Source organism: Pezoporus wallicus, unplaced genomic scaffold, assembly GCF_028554395.1.
Source record: "Pezoporus wallicus isolate ANWC-B61680 ecotype Strahan unplaced genomic scaffold, APGP_CSIRO_Pwel_v1 contig_5352, whole genome shotgun sequence".
NCBI lineage: Eukaryota > Metazoa > Chordata > Aves > Psittaciformes > Psittacidae > Pezoporus > Pezoporus wallicus.
This window is the reverse complement of record NW_026639660.1, coordinates 2,699,670-2,715,871: the sequence shown is the minus strand read 5'-3', so window position 1 is coordinate 2,715,871 and position 16,202 is coordinate 2,699,670. Positions and strand designations below refer to the sequence as shown.

At 40.6% G+C, this 16,202-nt stretch overlaps 1 protein-coding gene across 1 annotated transcript in view; it reads right to left on the bottom strand.

Annotated features, from left to right (window-relative positions):
* RASGRP3 (RAS guanyl releasing protein 3) overlaps positions 1–16,202 on the bottom strand; it is a 50,944-nt gene that overhangs the window by 33,607 nt on the left and 1,135 nt on the right. Inside the window, exon 2 of the mRNA XM_057415329.1 lies at positions 13,443–13,627. The gene's annotated coding sequence lies outside the window, so the exon portion shown is untranslated. The remainder of the gene's footprint in view (positions 1–13,442; positions 13,628–16,202) is intronic.

Sequence of the window (16,202 nt, the reverse complement as noted above, 5' to 3'; positions counted from 1 at the left end):
GATGCAATGTTTACAGTTCAGCTAATCTTCTTTGTAAACTGGTTTTCCCCCACATGATACAAAGCATGTGCGATTGCTGTCAGCTTTCCCTACTGTCCAGGTTTCAACAACTACATTCCAGCTTGTGTTTTTAAGTGTTGTCCAATTGTTTGTCCACTAGCACAAAATAAATCTATAGCTAGGGTCATAAACCAGAAACCAGATGGTAAATGAGGACATGCATGTACAGTGACGCACATTGTGTTCAGGTCATTTTATTTACACTTGATAAGTCTCTTTTTGTTAATAACACTGCTTTTATGTTTTTAAGCGTAACTGTTGTTTTTTTCTCTAAGGTTACAGGTTCATGGTAACGCTAATGGTCTTAACTGGCACAGACTGCATAAAATGTATAATGAAGTTCACAGCAAGCCTTAAACGAGGAGGTGATTTTTCAGAGAACCTTAAGATCAGTCCCTACAGCTTTTTAAAACAAATCTCATGGTAGCTGGCCACTCACAGAAAGCTGAACTCATATAGAAACTTCTAAAAAGTATCATAAATCTACTATGCGTTTAATTATCAAATATCCATTCACCCAAAGATGCACAAAATACTCTGTTACAAGTTTACTCTCTGTACAAGAGTACCTTCTTTCCTCTTTCAGTTACAGCAGCCTTCCAGTACCTGAAGAAGGCCTACAAGAAAGCTGGAGAGGGGCTTTTTACAAGGGCACGTAGTGATAGGACAAGGGGGAATGGCTTTAAACTGAAAGAGGATAGGTATATATTAAATATTAGGAAGAAGTTCTTCACTATGAGAGTGGTGAGACACTGAAACAGGTTGCCCAAAGAAGTCATGGATGCCCCATTCCTGGAAGTGTTCAAGGCCAGGTTGGACAGGGCTTTGAGCAACTTGGTCTAGTGGAAGGTGCCTCTGACCATGGCAGGTGGGTTGGAATTAGATTGTTTTTAAGTTCCCTTTCAACCCAAACCATTCTGCGACTCTATGACAGACCTAGCTTCAGAGTCCTGCAGGGCTCAAGCTGCTCTAAGTATGCAACAGTGTTTTGCTTGGAAAATCTTCAAAAGATACCAGTCAGGGAAAGATACAAGTCTTAGGAGGAATGGCTGAGGGAACTAGGGTTGTACAGCTGGAGAAAAGAAAGCTCAGGGGAGACTTTATCCTTCTCTGCAACTAGCTGAAAGGAGGCTGTAGTGAGGTGAGGGTCGGTCTCTTCCCCCAAGTAACAAGCAACAGGAAAAGAGGAAATGGCCTCAAGTTCCACCAGGGGAGGTTTAGATTGGATATTAGCAAAAAATTCTTCATCAAAAAAGTTGTCAAAGATTGGAAGAGGCTGCTCAGAGAATGGTTGAGAAGCCATTCCTGGCAGTATTTAGAAGAGGTGTAGATGCGCTTAGACATGGTTTAGTGGTGGACTTGGCAGTGCTAGGTTAATGGTTGGACACAATGATCTTGAAGGTCTTTTCCAACCTAAGTGATTCTATGATTCTATACTACTATTTTTAGATGGGTTCCTGCAGCCAAGTTCTTTATGGTCCAATCCAACAATGGATTTAGACATGACACACTTTTTCCTGAAGCTGACAGAAAGACCCTACAGGAAATAAGCACAGCTCACTGAGTCTGGTGTTTCTACAAGTCAGTGCACACACTATTCTGCAGCCCAGGTCAGCCAACAGGAAACATGAGCAGAGAGGTACAATCATTCAATCCTGCCCTATTTCTGCCTTCCTCCTATCTTAAAGCAAGCACTTTCCTCTCTCTGAGCTTGGTGGTGCAGACCCCCCTCTTGAAGGAACACATCTGTCTTCCCAGGAATCCTGCAGAACTCTTATTTGCCATGAATCAGGGGAAAACTATTCCTTTCACAAAAGAGTAAGTAGTCAGAGCACTCACCTAAGAAAAAGGGGAAGGTGGGTACACATCGGATTTGAACCCATGCTTAGCATTCTAGCATAAAACATCCTAACAATTATCTCTGGGGCTAAGCTGGGCAGCCTCAACCCCTCCTGCTAGAGGTGTGCCATCGCACAAGAACCAAAGTTGTCTGAAGTAGACCAGAGAGAAAATACAGGGAGATTTGTCTCTCTAACCTGATGGTCAGGCCACATGTGAGCCAGGGTTACCCTATGTTCAGTGTTTCTTCCCAAGACTGTTTATGTATTTGAAGTGAAAAAGTAAGCAGAGCATGCGTTTTGTTTACTTGCTTTGAGAGTTAGCCAGCAGCTAAGCGCTGTTTTTCATGATCACAACTCCACCACCTTTTGCTAGAATCCCACTTTGTGTATATTTGTCCTTTTTGACCATCCCCAAATCCTTCTCTAAGTGCTTAAATTACTGGCTTGATTTTTTCATGGAGGCAGCTATTTAGCTTTTCCAACTTCATCTGACTTAGGATTTTTAGAAGAGAAAAATACAATAAATTTCACATTGGCTATTAAAAGATATTTTTTAGTCAGCTCTTCAAAAACATAACAGAGAAAGGCTGTTGCATTTTCTGCATATCCCTTGAAAATTACTGAGTATGAAATGTGGGGGAGAAGAGATTTGATGTGGCTTTTCAGTTTTGTTAGAATTACCATCCTCCATAATACATAACATAGGAGAGTACCATCTGTCTTCTGCTGGAAACACTATAGAGGTAGCCCTATAGTAATTAACAAGTAAAATTGCAGGATTCTTTCCAAATTATATGACTACTTAGGTAGTTGCTAGATCTAGGTATCTAACTAGTAGATACCTATATCCTGATGTTACAGCACTACTCCCTCAAACAGCCCATCTGACCAATAAGGGGTTTTATTCTCAAAATGCTTCTAAAAGAAGAATAAAATGTTTCCACTGGAGAAAGAACTGGCAGACTGGGGCTAAGCTGCATATCTGCAGTTCAGACAAACCCTGATATCACAACTCTTGGCTGCAGACTCCAACAACCACATCCATTACATCATTATTTGTATAATTAAGCACTGCTGTCCTACAAGAACAATAAACATCTTGTCTTTATCATGCCACAGTGGTATCCAAGCACATCACCAGCTTTATAGTGATGGATGAGCAAAATACAACTATAAATTTCATTGACATAAATTCAATATATTCTGATAGTTCAATACAAGAGAAGCACAAATAGAAAAAAGAAAATAAAATCATAGCAGAGCTTTTCAACATGTAAAGAATTCAGCATTTTTGAAATAAGCAGTTAGTATTAAAAAACTGATTGGCAAAGGTGCAGTCAGACTTCCAAATAAAGACAACCTAGAAAATCTGTGCCCTCCGGTGCTTCTCAGCATGTCTGAAACATCTCATTGCCATCCAGCTGTTTTAGGAGGATTCAGGAAAACTGGATAAGAAAAACAGCTCACTCAATGAGATCCCAGTGAATTACTGCACACTATAATAATTTTATTTTCTTTATGATAGAATTATCAATCCTATTGGGTTTACTCTGGTTAAGAGAGGCTATATTAAGAACACAGGAGACACACAATCCTCCACAGCCACCCATTCTCATTTCTTAATCAGGCCACTTGAAATTACAATCTCCACTGCAAGTCTTGCTGGTAACCTGCCACATGCTGGGAAGATATTTCAGGGTGATATTCAGGGATGGGTGAAGGCTAGGGCAGTAGGAATATGATCAGTATATAACTTAGCACTTAACTCAAAGCCTAAGGCTCTGTCTAAAGGACCCCCTTCATTTACATAATATTCCTAATAACCATGTCATGATATCAATCATTTCATAGAATCATAGAATAGTCAGGGCTGGAAAGGACCTTAAGATCACCTAGTTCCAACGCCCCTGCCATAGGCAGGGACACCTCACACTAAACCATGTCACCCAAAGCTCTGTCCAACCTGGCCTTGAACACTGCCAGGGATGGAGCATTCACAGCTTCCCTGGGCAACCCATTCCAGTGCCTCACCACCCTTACATTAAAGAACTTCTTCCTTATACCCAATCTAAACTTCCCCTGTTTAAGTTTCAACCTGTTACCCCTTGTTCTGTAACTACAGTCCCTAATGAAGAGTCTCTCCCCAGCATCCCTATAGGCCCCCTTCAGATACTGGAAGGCTGCTATGAGGTCTCCACACAGCCTTCTCTTCTCCAGGCTGAACAGCCCCAACTTTCTCAGCCTGTCTTCATACTGGAGGTGCTCCAGTCCCCTGATCATCCTCGTGGCCCTCCTCTGGACTTGTTCCAACAGTTCCATGTCCTTTTTATGTTGAGGACACCAGAACTGTACACAGTACTCCAAGTGAGGTCTCACGAGAGCGGAGTAGAGGGGCATACCTTATTTCATGAAACATTACCATTATGGGGTATGCACTTTCCTACTTAGAGGGAAACAGAAACATCTGCAGTGATATGCCCTGGAGTTAGAAGTTTGTGATTGCTTGAACTACAAAACATAAGAGTCTGTCCCTTCCTTGACAGTCCGTCTTGCCTTCACCCTGACTGCCACATGCACACAGTTACTTTGAGCAGATGGCTTTCCAATAGTACTCTTATGCACTATAATTACATTTTGTGTTCAACGTTTTGGAAGTCTTGAGATGGCATTACTGTGGACTGCCTTGATAGATGTATTTGAAACAAGCTCTTGAGACAGCCATGGTCAGGTAACACATTAGTTTTTCAAAGGACACTCTCCCAGCAAACTTCTGGTCTTATGCAAAGCACCAAGTGGTGTGAACAGAGTGGGCAACATGCAGCCAAATTTTACATGTTGGCTACTGTAGTCAGTAAATCCAAAAGACTCCACCTTTACAGCTGGAGGCTACTAAAGGGAGGTCCACAGGGAGGTCCACACCTACAGGCTATTGCAGTTAACTAATATTAAAATGTCAAGCCAGCACAAATACTTGTGTGGGCACTTTCACGTGGATTTCAAGCAATTTCTATTGGTTACAGGCCTAAGCTAAACCAATAAGTTGGGTTTAAATAGGCTTAAATTTGACATACAGAGAAATATTTACATAGCTAAATGAAATTTAAACATCTTTTTAGCTAAGCCAAAGTAAATGTATATGTAGCATTTTCCCAATTAATTAAAAGTGGGCTATTTTCCTTCTACTTAGGGACAATAAATAGAGCCACATGCAAACAGTTCAACTTTGACACAGAGGCACCTCTATGGGTCTCAGTTTATCCATAAACTTTCCAGAGGCCTGCACGCAGGAGACTCATATTCTTTACAAGATTAGGACATTCTTGGGAGTTTAAGTAAGCCAGACCTCCCCTCATTTCCCCCCTCCTCCAAGCCTACACAACACATCATTGAATACTTGCATTAAACAGCTTCCACCTAGCTGCTGGAGAAGAAGTGCTAAATGTGAGCAACTGAACAGAGAGATGAGATCAGGAGCAGTATACAGAAAAAGAAGCCAAGAAGAAACTGAGAGTCTCATGAGAAGGCTTAAGGATTTATCTTTAAGGTTTAACTTCCCTTGCTACACCTTCTTCCTTTATTCTGTATTGCTCATGTCCATGGCAAGCTCCTCAGGACAGAGTTCATCTGCTACCCTGTAGATGTAGTGGAGGTTCTCACAATAAGATCCTTTCTTGTGATTACTGTAATTACCATAATAAGAATCCCAGTGGGACACAGGATGGCTGCACCTTTGCCTGCACAGGTGCAAACAAGATTTCTGTTTGGGCTCAAGTCAACACAGGTCTTTGGTTGCCTAATGCATGAAGCTCCTGCAGTTTTTTTTCTCCAGGCTATCAAATACTTCTTGTAGGTGGTCAGTACCAGTTTATTTATTACAATACAGACAAGTCCATTTCTAGAAAACTCTGCGCAAGTGATATATGCAGTGAGACTTCTTCAGTGTCTGACATATGCTAAAGCTGTGCTAGGCAGGAAAAGGCAGTGATGTTGGGCTGTCAGGTAGCCTAATGCCACCCCTTCTGTCCCTGTCCATGACCTCAAGCATCACATGTAGCTGGCTGCAGGATGGCACATGTGGCTTACCGATGATGTTTGTCATGTGGAGTGAAGACACAAAGAACAGATTGTGGCACTGCTCCATGAACGCAAAATATAAGCCTTGCTGGGGGCAGGAGGGCCTTGTGCTCATTCAGTACTCATTCACCTTTGCTACGTACCTTCAGACAGTAGTTACACTACAAGCCACAGTAACTGTCTACACCTTATTACCTTGATTCCTTTTTTTTTTTTCCTGGATCAAAGGGGAAATTCAAAAGACTAGACAGTATCTGAAACGGGGAGAGGATGTGGAATGGTTCAGTGTATACTGCTGGTGGATGGCTAAAGCAAAACCTCATACCAATGACAGACGCTGCGCAGGTCACGTTAGTGGATTCACAGCACTACAGACGCCATGGGATAAAGTTTCACCTACTTCATTTGACTTGCCCATCCCAAAGCAGTGTCATCTCTGTAAAACTTAAAAAATTTTAACTTTATTGCCAATTAACGTAAGTATTTAATTACTGTTTTGAGCATTGGGAAACAAAGAAGACAAACATTTAAACACCTTTCCTCCACTTTCCCAGGCTTGGCTTCACTCCAGACACCTCTCCTCCTCCCCTGTTACTACTGCAGATTGCACCCTGTCCCTTCAGTGAGGTAATGAGGAATGCAGGATGTCAGGGTTGGTAGTTTCTCTCAGCTGCTCCTTCCTTCTTACTCTGGTCCTATGCTACAGCATGGGTCCTCTATGGGCCATAGTCCCTTAAGAGGCGTACAAACTCTGGCATGAGCTTATCCACAGGCCACAGTCCCTTCAGGGAAGTACCTGCTCTGCCACAAAGCACGTCCTCAACCTCTTACCTTGTTCTTCCCTTTGTTCTTCCCTTCTCCTCTCCATTCCCTTTTCTCTCCATGTTCCCTCTTCCTCATCATTTTCTGCCTTTTCTTCAATACGTTTTCACAGAGGTGCCGCTAACTTGGCTGATGGGCTCAGCTGAGCTGTCGCCTGCAATGGGTTCCTTGCAAAGACAGCTGGAAGCAGCTGTGTCCAAAACAGGGCAGCCCTCAGTCTCCTCCCACAGGTGCCATGACTGCAATCTCTCTGCTGCCAAAACCTTGTCATTTACGTCCAATATAGTCTCTAAGGGACGAGCATTTGTCACCTTGGTACAAAGGTATGCATGTTACAAATTGTCAAAATGTATTTCATTATGTTTAATTTTGAGATAAGTGTCCACTGAGCTAAGCATTTACTTTTGGGTCATCACAGGTCACCCAATTAACATAAGAAGGCTATTATAAATGATTTCAGGGCCTAGACATATACTTTTCTAGAGGAACAGAGGTTAAGTGAATAGGACCATGGGTAAGAAGCCATCTGGATATATGGATCCACTCATATACACTACCAAACTACTGGAACCACATAATGCCTTGTGGGGTACAATACACACTGGTCAAACATAAAAGAGAAGCTAAGAGAAATCATGAGGAATGCTAACGGACAGTCACATGAGCAAATAGCTCGGGTAATCTGAAAGCTGCTTGATTAAGGCTTGAGCTGCTTAGACAGCATTTTGTTTAGCATTATCTCTTTCTGTGAAATATAACCAAGATGATTTCAGACAACAGAACCCCCCGGGTTTCCTCATTTATAACCTTCTAAAATAATGGATAACTTGATAACTGGACCTGTAAAAGCAACAAAGGTTTTATTTTCAATTGCAATTCTAGCATTTTATGGAACTGGTTATCTGCCATACTTCTTTGTCCCATTCACTTCTACATTTGTTTTCTTAATTTACTGTGTGGATATTTACTGCTACAACTGTAACTCCATCTAACAACAGCAGTGAAATCTGAACATACATCCTTGAGTTGTTCAAAGTACTATCATTATGACATCTTCCACTTTCCATGGGTCTAGGTAGTACAATTGCTCAGAATACATGATGTTAAAAGGAAGAGCTGAAGGAAGACTGAAATTTTCAGTCACACTTCTTCTTAGTAGATTTGATACAAAAACTGTTTTTCTATTCCCAGTAAAGCAAAAATAAAATTACAAATATCAGGCATTTATTTAACGTGTATGACACCAGAGGACGCAGCTCTTCTGGGAATCTTTGCCCTTCAGATGTGTTAGAGATCTCCAGAACCAAAGTACAACCCACTGGGAGAGGACAGCTAACAGGAAGAGTTCACATATAATAACTCAGTCTTTTTTTCAGAAACCAAATCAATACACTGTCAATACCTCTTACAAGTTATACTACTGCCTGTAAGCTTTCAGAGAAACTCTTGGCAAGTACCTTGGCTACTCAGACTTGCGTACAACTCTTTACAGCCTTTCATAACTGCGACTGCTTTGTTAATGTAGCCACATAGGTCAAGTTAGAGGAAAAAGAACACCTTACCAGCATATATTCTTGTTCGATTACACCACTATGTGCCTTTAATGAGACTGGACCAGCCCAAGAAAGAATATTTTTGTAGTTATTTAAAAAAAAAACAAAACTATGGGGAAATAAACAGCCTGTCAGTTCTGAAAGACAAAGACCCAGTATATTTATTACCATATGTTACAAATTATTTTAATATTTTATTATTATTTACCTTTCCAGCTATAGTATCTTAAAGCCAAGCTGGGAAAATCACATTTATTTATTAATTTGATTACTAAGAAATCCTGGGCCCTATTTAATTAGACCTTCTGATATATTCAGCTTGGAGATCTATATTTTCCTCCCATACAGCTTATTTTGTCTTCTTTTTAACTAAGCCAAAATTCTTCTATAGTAGCAGAATCCCTGGGTAGTGTCTTTTCTGAAGGTGTTATATCTTCCAAGAGTTATGACAGCTTGAAGAGTCAGTACTGCTTTCAGTTTCACACCACTTTTCCATCAATTTTAAGGCAAAGAAGAACCACAACAGCCTCTAACCTGTATTAAAATTTACTAAATTTGGTATCAAGGTTCTTGTCTGATAAACCCATGACTTCCAAATTAATTTTCCCTTGAAAGAAACTTTTCCAGTCCATATAATTCTGTAATTTCCAGTTACTTTCCATTGTAGACTAACTGCTCATGGGACAATACCTTCTAGGCCCGCACTGGCAGACAGCCTTATTGCAAACATCTGTGCCACATATTATAATGATACCACAAGAATTACAGACACATATGGAGCTTCTTAAGCATGTTAAGCTCTACAGGCTTGTGCTGATCACCCAGACAATAGAGGTTATAGCCAAGTATCTCAAAGAGCAAGTTGTTAAAACACATCCCCTCTTTTCTTTTCCATCTCTGCAGCTATGTTGTATCAAGAAAAGATAAAATTCTTTGCAGTCACAGATAACCAGTGAAGGGAGACTTCAGCACTTTCTAACTACCTGCTATCATTTCTAGCATCAATGAATACATCTGATTTCCCATTCTTTCTGGTTTCTAGCATTCCCGTAACTGAAGAATACCTGCAGTTACTTTACATCTCATAAAAGCAAAACTATCACCTTGTGAGGAGGGGAGGTTAAGTGTGTGTTTATTTTTTCTTCTTCAGCCGTGTTCTCCCATGTGTTACCTTACTTCTCCCACCATAAATTCACAACCTATACCTATCCTGGTGTGAGGAGTTGCCTCCTGTGCAGCAAGAGCAGTTTTACTTCTGACCTTTCCTCCTGTGACTACAATCAAAACATAGATCGGCTTCAGTAATATCTTAACCACACATTTACAGCCTGGGAAGTACTTATCAGTGCAGTAAATTGAGGGCAGCAACTGGCAAAACAATAAAGGCAGGAAGAGGCTTTAAGTAATGGGAAGCTGGATGTCTGAGATGGAGCAAGACTGAGTTAAAAGGACGGGGGCAGGACAGAGTTTTGGCTCCTTTTGCTCGTTTGGCTGTTAAAGCAGATTTCTAATGGCACTGTTCTTCGTTTTCCCTTTGATGAATGGTTCACATGTAACTGCTTTTTGCCTACAAAAGTGCTAATAGGTCTCAGACAAGGAGAGAGACTGGACCAGTTGCTAATGGCCAGTAATCCTTCTCACTCCGTGGTGGCATCTTCCCATTCATTTGAGAGCAGTTGCTCTTTAAAGAGGATGCAGATTAAAACGGTACACTAGAAAACACTGACAGACACACATGCCAGCAGACAGACCTGCTGCGTGATCCTAGGAACTCATGCAAATTGCTGTCTACTGCACATCACATGAACCAGGGATGCCTGACTTGCCTTGTGCAGTGTACGGTTTTGCATCTGAAGTCACTGATGACCCACAACTCACATGCAAGCAGGCGTGCAGAAAGGCTGGTAGAGTAAAAACACAGCTTGGAGGTGAGGAGAGATCCAGCAACTTTCTTTGTGAAATTCTGTCAGCAGATGCTGGACATCAAAATAATAAACAGTTCCTCGCATCTGATTATTTTATATGAGTTTCCCTTGGGAAGGTGGGTAAAACAATGACAGCTTCAGTTTCTTAACGATGAAAATATTTTAACACAGGGGGCATACACTGTTTCTTAAGTCAGTTCAGAGACTTTTAAAAGAGTAAGCCTCCAACAGAGAAGGACGTGGAAGAGATTATTTGCTTTTTGTAGTGTGTCTAACTAGATTTTGTACTTTAATTTAGAGGTAAAATAGCAACTGTCAGTCAGCTGACTAAACCTTGTTTTCTTACTAAGCAATCTACTAAGAAACACACACTGGTTAGTACAATCATATGAAGACACACAGCAAACCTCTAAAGCTGTTTACAATATAAGAAGAAGTCTACAGAGTACAGGATATGAAAACAGCGTCATCACAGTCGGTTCCTATATCCAAGCTTTTGGAACAGAGTGAGTTTTATTAATAACCATGTACTTTCTGAACAATAAGACAATTTTCAGCCAACAAGTTAAATGCCTTCTTTAAAAACAGAGTAATGGCAACACAGAAATTTCTCATCAAAAGACTTGAAATAAGCTCATCTGAAGAGGGTGCTATATAAAAAAAAAAATATACATAACAGCAAGACAATTAGAAAAAGAGGAAGGAGCAATGTAAAAAAAAATCTATCTCAAAAAAAAAATAGGAAGAGCATCTCACAGCCCCTGCCTTAATAAGTAATACATTAAACAAGTAACTTTGATCCCGAGTTTGCTAATATTATTTTGGTAGTTAAAAATTTCTTATATGAAAGAATATTTAACACAGGATTGCAGCTACACAAATAGCCCACTTCCACAGTCACAGAACACATTGCTACAACAGGACTTCAGAGAAACAAATCTTACCAAAGCCCACTGGCTAAGTTTACAATGATCATGTCTCGTGATGCAATACTCTCTAAAGCTCGTGTATTTGTAATGCAATCGGTATTTTCTACCTAAAAGAGTAAGATCTGTGGAAACCCCCAAAATACATACTTTGAAGAGGTGCTACGCCAAAGATGCACCATTATTTGGAAAGCAACAAGAGAAGTTGCTGCAGCTGTAACAGCTGAGAATTACATACTTGACCAACTATCTTTCTGGCTGTGGAGATAAAGACCCTTCAGCTAATTGGTGGCATAACACCTTTGCAGTGGCTGGTTTAGGCCATCCCAAATACCTGTTGCCCTCATGAGTAACCTAGGAGACACTTATTAAATTCATCCAAGCCTGTTTGCTTTGTGTTTATAGAGGAAAATCCTTAGCATATATTTATCAAATTTAAGGAGTTTATCAGAATTTCCTGATCATAACTCCAATAATGATTAAAAAGAAGGAAAAAAAATAAATCCTGTGGCTATGTGGCAAAGCTAATAGTAAGTGAAAAAAGTGGTCAAGTAAGGGGAGGAAATTAAAGGGAGTGAGGTGTGAGGAAGGTGAGATAGAGGCTTAGGGACTTGTTTTCCCTCCCTCAGTATTTAGCATTGAAAGACTGACTGCTATTGCAGCCAGGTTTTCAAAATAGCTCTCTCCTTTTCAAGCTTACTTTCAGACACAAATTATATTATAAAAGCACTAGTATACCAGATAACCATGCCCAAGTCAGAGTTTACACCAGTTTCGGAATCAAGTTAAATCAGTGCACGAATTCCAAAAGGAGCAGATTTTGAAACACAGACATAAAGCAAATTGCAAAAGAGCCTTTATTTAAGTTATATTAATCTGAAACCCACTTCTCTTATTTTGGTTCTACAATGTGAGCTGAGATCTAAATCCAGAAGAAGGATTAAGCACCCAAATCCTGGCTCCCTTTCACCTCCAGGGCCTGACTCCAGAGGTGGGATTCTCAGCCTAGTCTCTTACTTCTCACCCCACCCCAGAAGGTGACTGCCTAGAGCTTTTAACCTCTCTCTGCATTTTAAATATTAAAGTCTCCAAATGCCCAACAATGGGTTTGAGAATCCCATCACAGTCAGCAATGCCAAGAAGCTGTGTTAAGCATCTGCTTGTCACACCTATCACATCACTCCTATACTAGGTAGGTGCAGCTCTGGTGCGAAGCTCTTTATCCGAGACCTTTGAATGCTCCTTAAAGCTGTGATAGGCGCAGGAGCAATTCTTCCCATTAGCAGAAGGATTGCAAATCTCCCACTGTCTTGGCTGAGACTACAGGGTATATTTACCAGTCCCAGAACATCAATGAAATTCCACATTAAATGAAATAATGAAGGTTTTTTGGGCTACAGGGAGAAAGCAAGCAAGAGCATGACTGTATAATTTAAGGAGAAGAGTACTCACTTAAGAAGAAGTTGGGGGGGGGGGGGGGGGAAGTGAATTCCAGTTCCTGCTCCAATGCCTTCTTAAAAATGCACACAGGCATTAGGGCAGGGCTTGGAAACCAAGAGTTTTAGGAAGGGTGGCAGCTGTTCCAGGAAGTATGTGTTCATGAATTTGGTAAAGCAGAGCATGAGTAAGCAAGCTAAAGTAGGCAAGACATCTTTAGCAGTGGAGGTTATTATTAGTCTTTTAATAAGGAGGCTATTTCATGAACGGTGTGATAAGGCTGGAATGTCATGGCTGTTCTGATTCAGATGACAAAAATCACTATATATCCAGACAGTAAGTTGACTAAAGACCTAGTTCAGCAAAGATCTTCTGATGTAATTTTCCCCACCAGTAATAAATTCCATATTTGCATACACTGTATTTTTGCTTCCCACTAGCAACAACAGAAATTTCCAAACAAGCTCTGGGTTCAAACACTGGGTCACTGCAAAACAATCAGAACTTACAAAGCATGCCATATGAGCCAGCACCAAGGTTATGAATTGGGTGGACCTAAGTGAATTACAGGTTGTGAATGGAAATCTATTTGTAATAATGCTACTTCAGATTCAGGAAATTCAATTTGGTGAGACCAGAGTTTAAGCCGGACAAGGGTTATGCCTCTTTAAAGAACATGACAAAGAACATACACAACTTTGGGTTATGTGTCAAAGGCAGACTCATCAAGAAGTTTAGCAAGCATACAAATACATTCTATATAAGTCATGTTCAATCTATTTGACTGTATCATGCATGACTTACCTAAATATTAGCCTCTAAGACTGATTTCTACATTGAAAACCATATACCTGTTTCAGTCATGGGGAGAAAAATATACTTCAAAAGGAATGGAAAATCCTTGCTCATCTTGGAGATCCTGTTCCTGCACACACTTTCCACACTCCAGACTCTTCAGCACAAGCTCACTGCTACTCTGAGTGGAACATCTGTTTACACAGCAGGGGTTGAAAAGAGGCAGTTTTAACAGTAGCAGAAGGAGTTGTATATTGAAATGTACTGTTATAACATGTAGTATCAATATATATTAGCTACTGTTATATTAAACTTGGTATGACTTTTGTGGTAGCCCAAAGCAGATACACCGTTGAATCACTAATATTAAATTTGTGTTTATTTATGATGATATAGTTATTTTCTGTTTGCAAGAACTGAATATATCAAGTATCTGAACAAGAATAGCTCAGGTTTCACTAATTTTGCACAGATTATTATGCCTGGCAGGATTTTGAGATGTTGAAGCCTTCTCCCGTTGCCTGAGAAACTCCAGATCACTACTAAAGAAAATATGCATAAATCACAGGTTGGAGAGTACAATGTACAGACAGTCAAACCATTTCACCATTTGAATATGGTCAGAGGACACTGCAGCAAGAGGAGCAGTTTTTCAGAGAAGTGAGACAGCAGATGGCCACCAAAATAACAAGAGTAATTCCCAAGGGTAATTGTATTTTCTGCTGAGCTGTAAACATCAGTCGTGTGGGTATTTCCACATGCCACACTTTGATCCTGACCCCACAAACACTTAGAGAGAGGTAAGCTGAATTTTCTGATGGGACCACTCATGAGTTCAGCTCAGCAAGTAACTATGTGTTTGCAGGATTAGCCTTTGCATCTAAACTGGACTCACCAAGTCTGTGTTCTATTGAATTTGCCAGTGCTTGTTGCTGATACTCTTTTACCTTCAGTACAAGAGAAAAGTTCTTCCCTGTCCCAGTGCTTCTAGTCTTGTCTTCAGGTGGTTTTTAGATATGTTATACCAATAAGAAAACCTATTAATAAAAAAGTACTACTGCACTGGCTATTCACATTGAATAGACAAAAACACAGACAAAAGCAATGAACAGCAAAAATCAGAAGACCTGAGAATTTGTTTCATCTTTTTTATTCAAACACTTGGGTCTAAGACATTGCCATTCCTGACTTAAAAGAAAGAGCAAATGTGAAAACAAGTCTATCAAATTTGCAGTAAAAAGAGATTATAACACAAATACGTGAACAGCAAAATATTCTGTGCAAGTTGTTTAGAGTACCAGTACAAACGTTCTGCAGCCAGGCCTGGACAGATTAGGGAAGAAAGAACCACCTAAGTTCCACTCCAATATTTTTAAAAGTAGTTTCCTCCCTTTATTCAGGAACATCCTGGAAGTGGCTCCTCTGTATTATGGCATTTTCAACTAAAGGCAGGGGCTGGCAAAACTGCAACTACTTTTCAGCTAGATGTTTTGCTACAGAGAAGAAATATGCCCATTCAGAGAACTGTAAGGCTGCCCTGATCATTTCCTTAGAGTAAACGAAAAGGATTTAACAGGAACCTTACATGGCTCTCCAGTGATATGAGTATGCACTGAACTTCTGCAGAGGGACAGCAATGGTCACACTGTTATTGAATCTCTTTGACTACGTAATAAAAAATTCCAGGATGAACAGTTTCTCTTAGGTGATGGACTTTCTGGTGATGTATCGCTGAGAAATGCAAGGGCTGAGTACTTCCCCAAACAAAGCATGCTGAAATTTAATTAAGGTACCTCATGTCTATGCAGACTTGCCTTGACTTACACAAACATAAAGAGGGGAATATTCCAAAAGCTGACCACTTGAGGGACTGTGGAAGGGATAGGGAAGGAGAAGGTACAACAGGAATGGTCTGAACTCCTATCCATTTTCTAGTGGATTTGGGGTTTTACTTGGGTTCAAAGCCTGGTCCTCCAACAGTCCTTTTCATCTGACTGAGTAGTTTGCTTAACAGAGAAGATGTATCACAAACATAAAATGCCTGGTTACAAGCATATTGTGTCATTGTCTTACCAAAAATAAATTCCTACAATTCTGAAGAAAAGGAAAGTTATTCTGGGACCAGAATAAAAAAGCAATAGTGGACCAGCTATTCTGCCTGCCCCACATGGGACAGACACCTAGACAGGACTGAGGGGCCCCCTTGCAGCCAAGCTTCCCAGGGGATTTGAGGCTCCTGAGCACAAAGCCAGGCACCTCAGGGCCCCATATGCCTGCTCCATTCATGGTGTCGTGTGCCATCAGCGTGGGAGGGCTGCAATGTAATCACAGCCTCATAGTACTTCAGCTCTTGGTTCAAAGGCAGTCTACCCTCAAAGACATGGACAGGCAGGAAGCCAGGGAGACTTCTGGTTTTGTGAACAACTGAAACTGATTTGACATTTTCCTAAAAAATTTCCAGTTAACTGTCAAAGCCATAAACTATGGTTTAAAAGAAAAATAAAAATCTTCAGGGAGAAATAAAGTTTCTCTTTCTTACACGAGAAGTCTTTGCAAAAGGATTATGCTCTCCATCTTTAAAGGAGGGACCAAATGATCCACTAAGCCTGCTGGTGTTTGCTCTTGGTCCTGTTCTGAAATTCAGGCTTTTTGACTTGATATACACCTTCCCCAACAGGGTCCAGCAATCTTTACTTCTGCTCTGCTTTAACCTTCCCCAAAGCATCTGGCAGCCCTCAGTCTCATCATATATCAAGCTCTATCACCCAT